The following is an 11,527-nucleotide window of genomic DNA, read 5'->3' on the forward strand; positions in this document are numbered from 1 at the left end:
TCAAAGACATGGTTGGAGGATTTTTTTTTATCAAAAGCTCATTGATTCCTCAGACAAGGGTCACCTTTTTTTAGGTTTCCAGATAGATTGTGTCAATGTCTTTGTCTGTAACAGACAAGAGACAATTATATTGGGTTCAGTTTGTCGGAACCTTCAGTCTCTATTATTTCCTTCAGTAGCTATATGCATAGAAGTTTTAGGTCTCATGGCTGCAGCATTGGATTCGATTCCCTTTGCTCATTTTTATATGAAACCTTTCCAGTTTTTTATGCTGAATTAATGGTGCAGGGATTATTCTAGGATATCACTTTTAATATCTTTGAATCCCAATGTTCAACTATCTTTGACTTGGTGGTTAGATCACCATCATATAGTTCTACTGGTCTCTTCGATTCATCCAACCTGGACCATGATCACAACAGATGCGAGTCTTTTAGGTTGGGCGGCTGTCTGGGGATCTCGGTCAGCATAAGGGGTTTGGAAATCTCAAGAGGCGAGATTAACATTCAATATTTTGGAACTCCGTGCGTTTCTCAGAGTTCTTCAGTTTTGGCTTCTTTTTGAAGAGAGAGACGTTTATTGTTTTTCAGACAGACAATGTCACAACTGTGGCATATGTCAATCATCAGGGTGGGACTCTCAGTCTTTAGGCTGTGAAAGAAGTATCTCGGATACTTGCTTGGGCTAAATACAGCTCCTGTCTAATTTCTGCGGTCCATATCCCAGGTATAGACTATTGGGAAGCGGATTATCTCTGTCAATCAAGCTTTACATCCGGGAGAATGGTCTCTTTACCCAGATGTGTTTTTTTCAAATTGTTCAGATGTGGGGGCTTCCAGAAATAGATCTGATGGCATCTCATCTAAACAAGAAACTTCACAGGTACCTATTCAGGTCCGGGGATCCTCAGGCGGAAGCAGTGTAAGCATTGACATTCCTTGGAGTTATCAACCTGCCTATATTTTTCCACCTCTGGTTCTTCTTTTAAGAGTGATTTTCAAAATCATCATGGAGCAATCGTTTGTGCTGCTGGTGGCTCTAGCATGGCCGCTCAGGTTTTGGTATATGGTTCTTGTTCGGATGTCCAGTTGCCAACCTTGGTCACTTCCATTAAGGCCAGACTATATATCTTTCGTTTTTTCCATCAGGAACTCAAATTATTAAATTTGATGGTATGGAAATTAAACGCTTAGTGCTTAGTCATAGAGGTTTCTCTGACTCAGTGATTAATACTATGTTGCAGGCTCGTAAATCTGTGTCTAGAATGATTTATTTTTTAGTTTGGAAGACTTACATCTCATGATGCTCATAAATTCTCTTGGCATTCGTTTAGAATTCATAGGATTTTATAGTTTCTTCAGATTGGTTTGGATAAGGTTTTGTCTGCAAGTTCCTTGAAAGGACAAATCTCTGCTCTTTCTGTGCTGTTTCACAGAAAAATTGCTAATCTTTCTGATATTCATTGTTTTGTTCAGGCTTTGGTTCGTATCAAGCCTGTCATTAAGCCAATATCTCCTCCTTGGAGTCTTAATTTGGTTCTGAGGGCTTTACAGGCTCTTCCGTTTGAGCATATGCATTCTTTGGACATTTAATTACTTTCATGGAAAGTATTGTTCCTTTTGGCCATCTCTTCTGCTAGAAGAGTTTTTGAATTATCTGCTCTTTCTTGTGAGTCTCCTTTTCTGATTTTTCATCAGGATAAGGCGGTTTTGCTGTCTTCATTTAAATTTTTACCTAAAGTTGTGAATTCTAACAACATTAGTAGAGGAATTATTGTCCCTTCCTTGTGTCCTAATCCTAAGAATTCTTTGGAAGATCCTTACATTCTTTGGATGTGGTAAGAGTTTTGAAATATTATGTTGAAGCTACTAAGATTTCAGAAAGACTTCTAATCTATCTGTTATCTTTTCTGGTTTTAGGAAAGGTTAGAAGGCTTCTGCCATTTCTTTGGCATCTTGGTTAAAGCTTTTGATTCATCATGCTTATTTGGAGTCGGGTTAATCCCCGCCTCAGAGGATTACTGCTCATTCTACTAGGTCAGTTTCTACTTCCTGGGCTTTTAAGAATGAAGCTTCTGTTGATCAGATTTGCAAAGCAACGACTTGGTCTTCTTTGCATACTTTTACTAAATTCTACCATTTTGATGTTTTCTCTTCTTCATAAGCAGTTTTTATGTAGAATAGTACTTCAGGCAGCTGTTTCAGTTTGATTCTTCTGCTTATAATTTCAGTTTTTTTCATTATAAAGATTAAAACTTTTGATTTGGGTTGTGGATTAATTTTTCAGCGGAATTGGCTGTCTTTATTTTTATCCCTCCCTCTCTAGTGACTCTTGCGTGGAGTTCCACATCTTGGGTATTTGCTATCCCATACGTCACTAGCTCCTGGACTCTTGCCAATTACATGAAAGAAAACATAATTTATGTAAGAACTTACCTGATAAATTAATTTCTTTCATATTGGCAAGAGTCCATGAGGCCCACCCTCTTTTATGGTGGTTATGATTTTTTTGTATAAAGCACAATTATTCCAATTGCTTGTTGATGCTTTTGCTCCTTTCTTATCACCCCACTTCTTGGCTATTCGTTAAACTGAATTGTGGGTGTGGTGGGGGGTGTATTTATAGGCATTTTGAGGTTTGGGAAACTTTGCCCCTCCTGGTAGGAATGTATATCCCATACGTCACTAGCTCATGGACTCTTGCCAACATGAAAGAAATTAATTTATCAGGTAAGTTCTTACATAAATTATGTTTTTTCTTTTCTTCATGAGAATAACTTATAATTTGGGTTGTGGATTTATTTTTCAGCATATGGCTGTTGTTTATTTTTATCCCTCCCTCTCTAGTGACTCTTGAGTGGAGTTCCACATCTTGGGTATTTGATATCCCATACGTCACTAGCTCATGGACTCTTGCCAATTACATGAAAGAAAACATAATTATGTAAGAATTTACCTGATAAATTGATTTCTTTCATATTGGAAAGAGTCCATGAGGCCCATCCTTTTTATGGTGGTTATGATTTTTTTGTATAAAGCACAATTATTTCCAGATTCCTCTGTTGATGCTTTTTACTCCTTTCTTTATCACCCCACTACTTGGCTATTCGTTAACTGAATTGTGGGTGTGGTGAGGGGTGTATTTATAGGCATTTTGAGGTTTGGAAAACTTTGCCCCTCCTTGTAGGATTGTATATCCCATACATCACTAGCTCATGGACTCTTGCCAATATGAAAGAAATTAATTTATCAGGTAAATTCTTACATAAATTATGTTTTTCTGTTTTAGCACGCAGGGCTCTGTGGCTAAAGTCGTGGTCTACTGACATGACTTCTAAGTCTTTTTTGCTTTCCCTCTGGATTCTATCATATCTACGGTCACGGGTGGCAAGGTTGCCTTCTTACCTCAGGATAAGAAGGCTAAACCTAAGGGGTCTGCTTTTCGTCCCTTTCGTGCGGACAAGTCTCTGTGCCAGCAGCCTGCCGCGAAAGTCAAAACAATCCAAGGAATCTTGGAAGCCAGCTAACTCTTGGAACAAGTCCAAACAGAACAAGAAGACCGCCGAGTCAAAGTCAGCATGAAGTGGCGGCCCCCAATCCGTCATCGGATCATGTAGGGAGCAGACTATCTCTTTTTGCGGGGGCCTGGAGAAGAGATTTTATAGACCCTTGGGTTCTGGAGGTCGTATCCCAGGGTTACAGGATAGGTTCCAAGTCTTATCCTCCCAGAGGCAGATTCCTCCTGTCAAACATATCCTCAAGACCAGAAAAGAGAGAGGCCTTCCTGGGGTGTGTGAGGAATCTCTCATCTCTCAGGGTAATCGTCCCAGTCCCTCCGGCAGAAAGAGGTCTGGGGTGGTATTCAAACCTTTTCGTGGTCCCAAAGAAGGAGGGCACGTTTTGTCCAATTCTGGACCTAAAGGCCCTAGCAAGTTTTTGTCAGTTCCATCGTTCAAGATGGAGACTATCAGGTCATTTTTGCCCCTGGTTCAAGAAGGGCAATTCATGACGACTATAGACTTGAAGGATGCTTACCTTCATGTTCCAGTCCACAAGGATCACTTCAGGTTTCTAAGATTTGCCTTCCTGAACCAGCACTTCCAGTTTGTGGCCCTTCCATTTGGTCTGGCGACTGCCCCAGGAGTCTTAACAAAGGTTCTGGGAGCTCTACTTGCAGTAGCGAGAGCCAGAGGAATTGCAGTGGCACCTTATCTGGACGATATCCTGGTCCAGGCTCCGTCTTGTGGAGGATCATTTGAGAGCTCTTCTCCTTCGAGCCCACTGGTGGAAGATAAACGAACCAAAGAGTTCATTGGTCCCCAGCAACAGGGTGGAATTTCTGGGTACGATAATAGATTCTTCAGCCATGAAGATATTTTTGACTGATCAAAGACGTTGCAAGCTTGCGTCCAACTGTCTAGCTCTTCAGGCATCCTTCAGGACATCTGTGGCCAGGTGTATGGAGGTGATAGGGCTCATGGTATCCAGCATAGATGTCATTCCATTCGCCAGGTTCCATCTCAGACCTCTTCAGCTGTGCATGTTGAGACAATGGAACGGCGATCATTCAGATCTGTCCCAACAGATATCTCTGAACAGACCAGTGAGGGAGTCCCTATCTTGGTGGACCTGACTGAGGCAGTTGTCTCAGTTGAGACCATCCTGGGAGATTGTGACCACGGATGCAAGTCTATCAGGATGGGGAGCTGTTTGGGGTACCAGAAAGGCACAGGGCAGATGGACTTGAGAAGACTCTGCGGGCTTGGCCCCTTCTGGGGTTGTCCTGATTTATCAGATTCTAGTCGGACAACATTACCTCTGTGGCTTACATAAACCATCAGGGCTCCCTAGCTATGAGGGCAATATCTCGGATTCTGGAATGGGTGGAGACTCACAATTGTTAGCTCTCAACGATCCACATTCCGGGTGTGGACAACTGTGAAGCGGATTTTCTGAGCAGACAGACGTTTCATCCAGGAGAATGGTCCCTCCATCCCGAGATGTTTGCAGAGATCTGCAGCAGATAGGGGATGCTGGAGATAGATCTCATGGTGTCCAGACTCAATTGCAAGCTACCCAGATACGGGTCGCTATCCAGGGATTCCCAGGCGGAACTGATAGATTTACATATTGTCCCGCATCAAGCAGGAGCAAGCTTCGGCTATTCTGATTGCTTCGTCGTGGTCGCGGAGGATGTGGTTTGTGGATCTGGTGGCGATGTCATCATCTCCACCATAGAAGTTACCCTGTCGCAGGGATCTGAGGTTCTACATCAAAATCTCGATTCTCTGAGACTAACGGCCTGGATATTGAACGACTAGTCTTAGCCAAGAGAGGATTTTCGGAAAGAGTGATTGACAGTCTCGTTCAGGCCAGGAAGCCGGTGACTTGTTGCATCTACCACAAGGTGTGGAGGACCTACTTGTCCTGGTGTGAGGAACAAGGATATCCCTGGCATAAGGTATTGAGGATTTTGGCCTTTCTCCAGGACGGTCTGGATAAGGGTCTTGCTGCCAGTTCCCTAAGGGGACAGATCTCGGCTTTATCTGTATTGTTGCATAAGAAGCTTGCAGAGCTTCCTGACATTCAGTCCTTTTTTCAGGCTCTGGTTAGAATCAGGCCTGTCTTCATGAATCCGGCTCCTCCTTGGAGCTTAAACTTGTTTCTTAAGGTTTTGCAGAGGGCTCCTTTTGAGCCTATGCATGCTCTTGACATTAAGTTTCTTTCATGGAAAGTCCTATTATTACTGGCTATTGCATCAGCGCGCATAGTCTCTGAGTTGGCGGCCTTGCAATATGAGCCTCCCTACTTAGTTTTCTTTCTAATGACATGGTGAGTCTACGGATCATCTTAATTACTGTTGGGAATATCACTCCTGACCAGCAGGAGGAGGCAAAGAGCACCACAGCAAAAGCTGTTAAATGCCACTCCCCTACCCACAATCCCCAGTCATTCTCTTTGCTTGTATCAGTTGCAAGGAGGGGTAAAGATAGGTATCTGATTCTTCAATCAAGAGTTTGTTATTTTTCAAGCAGAGCAAGTTTGCTTTGGTTTTCTTTGGGGTTTAGCTGTAGTCCATGTCAGTCTCTTAGTAGAGCAAGTGTTGGCTTTTAAGCATTTGGGAACTTGTGGGGTATAATCCCCACTGGGCCTCCCAAGTAATTTCATGCTGCCCTTGGTTAAAAGTTTGAGTAAGTTTACTCAGCCTTTTCTTTTTTCCACAGGTCCATGTGAGGCAGGAAGCCCCTCTCATACCAAGTGAGCTGTCCTGCTGCCGGACAGATTTTTGAGGTAAGTTCCTATTTCTTTCCCTGTTTTGATATAGGAGAATTTGGCACTTTGACAGTTAATTCTGTCTAAATATACAATCAGCCTTCTAGGTTAATGGTTTATTGTATGGCAGTTTTGGAGGCACTGGGGATGTTTGGAGGTTCAGTCTATTATGTTTTCACTTTGGTGTACATGTTTTTTTTTTTGTGTAGTAATGGCTACCGGGAGGTTTGTTAGGCTACGCCCACAATAGCCGGACTTATCTGAGATAGCAAGGACGTTTTTGGCGCCCTTTTAGCTGTTTCCTGTTGTTCCTGGATGTTGCAGCTCTGTTGCATAGCTTCTCAGAGGTGGTTCAGCGTTCTCTCCTGTGCGGCTGTATGGGGGTCCGGATCATTTTCTGACTTTGTTTCCGACAGCAAGGAGGTCAGGTAGGCACCTCAGCAGAGCTTGCTGAGGTGCGGCAGTTGCCTGTTGTTTTTTTGGGGGCTGCTGCTCTGTTTATATTTAAGTCTCTGTCTGAATTTCAGGCGACTTATATAATATTTGTGTCTCTTTTTGCATTAATTTTGTAAAAAAATTGTTGCTGCAAGATTTTTTGTGCAGTTTATTTAAGGATTTTCTAGTTTGAAAAAAAAAAAAAAAAAAAGTCTGTTTAAAATTTAAAGGGACAGTAAAAAAAATGTATTTCATTAAAATTCTGATTTGAACTTCAAATTTTTTATTGATTAAGTTTTTTTCCTTTGGAATAAGATGGACTAAGAGGCTGAACAAGCTGTTGCTTGTTCTCTATGTTTAAATACTAATGTTGAGCCTCCTATCCCTTTTTGTTCCTCTTGTATTGAGAGAACCTTACATTACAAGGATAGACTTTTTTATTCTGAGCCTTCATTGTCTAGGGCGGATGTTGTTCAGGAATCTCCTGTTCAGGCTAATTCGCAGCTTTCTCCTCATACGTCCCAATCTTCTGCAGTGCCCTGTGTTTCGTCTCAGGTTGGTTTTTCCTTGCAGGATATGGCTACCCATATATCCTCGGCCAATACTTGAATATGAAACAGCAACTCAAAGTTCTCAATCCTGCGCCAGTGAAGACAGGTACTCTGTCAAATCCCTCAGTCACACAAGGTACCACACAAATGTCCACAGTGCTGGTACAATGAATATAGTTTATTGTTTTATACAGACATCATGTAACATAGCGACATTTCAGGTTAACTACCCTTATTCATGCTTTATACATATGCATCAAACTTCACACTATTTAAAAGCCTTAGAATTTGCACCAACCGCAAAAATGTGGATCTGCTGCCACCTTCTGGTAAAAAATTGTAATTGCACATTAAAAATTAAAAAACAATCGGCTAGATTGCGAGTTTTTGTCGGTAATGGTGTGCGGTGTTAACGAGCATTTTTTTCACGCTGGTATTACAGGTTCTTTTAAACCCGGCGTTAGCCACAAAAAAGTGAGCTGAGAGCAAAATTTAGCTCCACATCTCACCTCAATATTAGCGTTTCTTACGGTAGCGGTGAGCTGGTAAAACGTGCTCGTGCACGATTTTCCCATAGGAATCAATGGGGGAGAATCGGCTGAAAAAAAAACCTAACACCTGCAAAAAAGCAGTGTTCAGCTTCTAACGCAGATCCATTGATTCCTATGGGAAAATACTTTTTATGTCTACACCTAACACCCTAACATGAACCCCGGAGTCTAAACACTCCTAATCTTACAGTTATTAACTCCTAATCTGACGCCCCTGACATCGCAGACACCTGCATGTTATTATTAACCCCTAATCTGCCGCTCCGGACACCGCCGCCACCTACATTATCCCTATAAACCCCTAATCTGCTGCCCCCAACATCGCCGACACCTACTTTTTATTTATTAACCCCTACTCTGCCACCCCCAATGTCGCCGCCACCTAACTACACTTATTAACCCTTAATCTGCCGCCGCCAATGTAGCCGCCACTATAATAAAGTTATTAACCCCTAAATCTAAGTCTAACCCTAACATCCCCCTAACTTAAATATAATTTAAATACAGCTAAATAAAATTACTATTATTAACTAAATTATTCCTAATTAAAACTAAATACCTATAAAAAAAAAACCCTAACTAAATAAAATGGATTTATTTTTATTTTACAGGCAAGTTTGTATTTATTTTAACTAGGTACAATAGTTATTAAATAGTTATTAACTATTTAATAACTACCTAGTTAAAATAAGTACAAATTTACCTGTAAAATAAACCCTAACCTAAGTTACAATTACACCTAACACTACACTATAATTAAATTAATTACCTAAACTAACTACAATTAAATTAAATAAACTAAAGTACGAAAAAAACCCACTTAATTACAGAAAATAATAAAATAATTACAAGAATTTTAAACTAATTACACCTAATCTAACCCCCCTAATAAAATAAAAAATACAATACCCCCCCAATATTAAAACCCACCACCCAACCCTACTCTAAAACCCACCTAATCCCCCTAATAAAATAAAAAAGCCCCCCAAAATAATAAAAATCCCTACCCTATACTAAATTACAAATAGCCCTTAAAAGGGCCTTTTGCAGGGCATTGCCCCAAAGTAAGCAGCTCTTTTACCTGTAAAAAAAATACAATACACCCAACATTAAAACCCACCACCCACACACCCAACCCTACTCTAAAACCCACCCAATCCCCCCTTAATAAAACCTAACACTAACCCCTTGAAGATCACCCTACCTTGAGACGTCTTCACTCAACAGGGCAGAAGTGGTCCTCCAGACGGCCAGAAGTTTTCATCCGATCCGGGCAGAAGAGGACCTCCAGACGGCAGAAGTCTTCATCCAGACAGATTAGCACTGCAGAATCTGTTGGCGCTCTACAAATAACCGATAATAATAATCCAGACGGCATCTTCTATCTTCATCCATCCGGAGCGGAGCGGGTCCATCTTCAAGCCATCTGACACGGAGCATCCTCTTCCATCCGACGACTAACACTAAATGACGGTACCTTTAAGTGACGTCATCCAAGATCGCATCCCTTCAATCCTGATTGGCTGATAGAATTCAGCCAATCGGAATTAAGGTAGAAAAAATCCTATTGCTGATCCAAGACAAACATTAACCCTAACCCCCCCCCAACTTAAATATAATTTAAAATAATCGAGAAAAAATTTACTACAATTAAATAAATTATTCCTATTTAAAACTTAATACCTATAAAATAAACCCTAAGCTAGCTACAATATAACTAATAAAAAATCTATTGGCTGTTCCAATCAGCCAATAGAATGCAAGCTCAAACCTATTGGCTGATTGGATCAACCAATAGGATTTTTTCTACCTTAATTCCGATTGGCTGATAGAATTCTAACAGCCAATCGGAATTGAAGGGACGCCTTCTTGGATGACGTCACTTAAAGGTACCATCATTTAGTGTTAGTCGTCGGATGGAAGAGGATGCTCCACGTCGGATGGCTTGAAGATGGACCCGCTCCGCTCCGGATGGATGAAGATAGAAGATGTGGTCTGGATGAAGACTTCTGCCCGTCTGGAGGTCCTCTTCTGCCCGGATCGGATGAAGACTTCTGGCCGTCTGGAGGACCACTTCTACCCGGTTGGGTGAAGACGTCTCAAGGTAGGGTGATCTTCAAGGGGTTAGTGTTAGGTTTTATTAAAGGGACAGTCTACACCAGAATTGTTATTGTTTAAAAGATAGATAATCCCTTTTTTACCCATTCCCCAGTTTTGCATAACCAATACAGTTATATTTATATATTTTTTACCTCTGTGATTATCTTGTATCTAAGCCTCTGCAATCTGCCCCTTTATTTCAGTTCTTTTGACAGACTTGCAGTTTAGCCAATCAGTGATGGCTCACAGGTAACTTCACGTGCACGAGGACAGTGTTATCTATATGAAAAACATGAACTAACACCCTCTAGTGGTGAAAAACCTGTTAAAATGCATTCTTAAGAGGCGGCCTTCAAGATCTAAGAAATTAGCATATGAACCTCCTAAGTTAAGCTTTCAACTAAAAATACCAAGAGAACAAAGAAAAATTGGTGATAAAAGTAAATTGGAAAATTGTTTAAAATTACATGCCCTATCTGATTCATGAAAGTTTTTTTTGGACTAGACTGTCCCTTTAAGGGGGGATTGGGTGGGTTTTAGAGTAGGGTTGGGTGTGTGGGTGGTGGGTTTTAATGTTGGGGGGGTATTGTATTTTTTTTTACAGGTAAAAGAGCTGATTACTTTGGGGCAATACCCCACAAAAGGCCCTTTTAAGGGCTATTTGTAATTTAGTGTAGGGCTTTTTATTATTTTGGGGGGCTTTTTTATTTTATTAGGGGGATTAGGTGGGTTTTAGAGTAGGGTTGGGTGTGTGGGTGATGGGTTTTAATGTTGGGGGGTATTGTATTTTTTTTACAGGTAAAAGAGCTGATTACTTTGGGGCAATGCCCCACAAAAGACCCTTTTAAGGGCTATTTGTAATTTAGTGTAGGGTAGGGCTTTTTATTATTTTGGGGGGCTTTTTAATTTTATTAGGGGGATTAGATTAGGTGTAATTAGTTTAAAATTCTTGTAATTATTTTATTATTTTCTGTAATTTAGTGGGGATTTTTCATACTTTAGTTTATTTAATTTAATTGTAGTTAATTTAGGTAATTTATTTAATTATAGTGTAGTGTTAGGTGTAATTGTAACTTAGGTTAGGGTTTATTTTACAGGTAAATTTGTACTTATTTTAACTAGGAAGTTATTAAATAGTTAATAACTATTTAATAACTATTGTACCTAGTTAAAATAAATACAAAGTTGCCTGTAAAATAAAAATAAAACCTAAGCTAGATTCAATGTAATTATTAGTTATATTGTAGCTAGCTTAGGGTTTATTTTATATGTAAGTATTTAGTTTTAAATAGGAATAATTTATTTAATTGTAGTAATTTTTTTCCGATTATTTTAAATTATATTTAAGTTAGGGGGGGGGGGGGATTAGGGTTAGGGTTAGTCTTAATTTAATATAGTGGCAGTTAATACATTTAATATAGTGGCAGCGATGTTGGGGCGGCAGATTAGGGGTTAATAAATGTAGGTAGGTGTCGGCGATGTTATGGACAGCAGATTAGGGGTTAATAAAATTTAACTAGTGTTTGTGATGCGGGAGTGCGGCGGTTTAGGGGTTAATATATTTATTACAGTGGCGGCGATGTCCGGTTGGCAGATTAGGGGTTAAAAATGTTATTTT

Source organism: Bombina bombina, chromosome 9, assembly GCF_027579735.1.
Source record: "Bombina bombina isolate aBomBom1 chromosome 9, aBomBom1.pri, whole genome shotgun sequence".
Taxonomy (NCBI): Eukaryota; Metazoa; Chordata; class Amphibia; order Anura; family Bombinatoridae; genus Bombina; species Bombina bombina.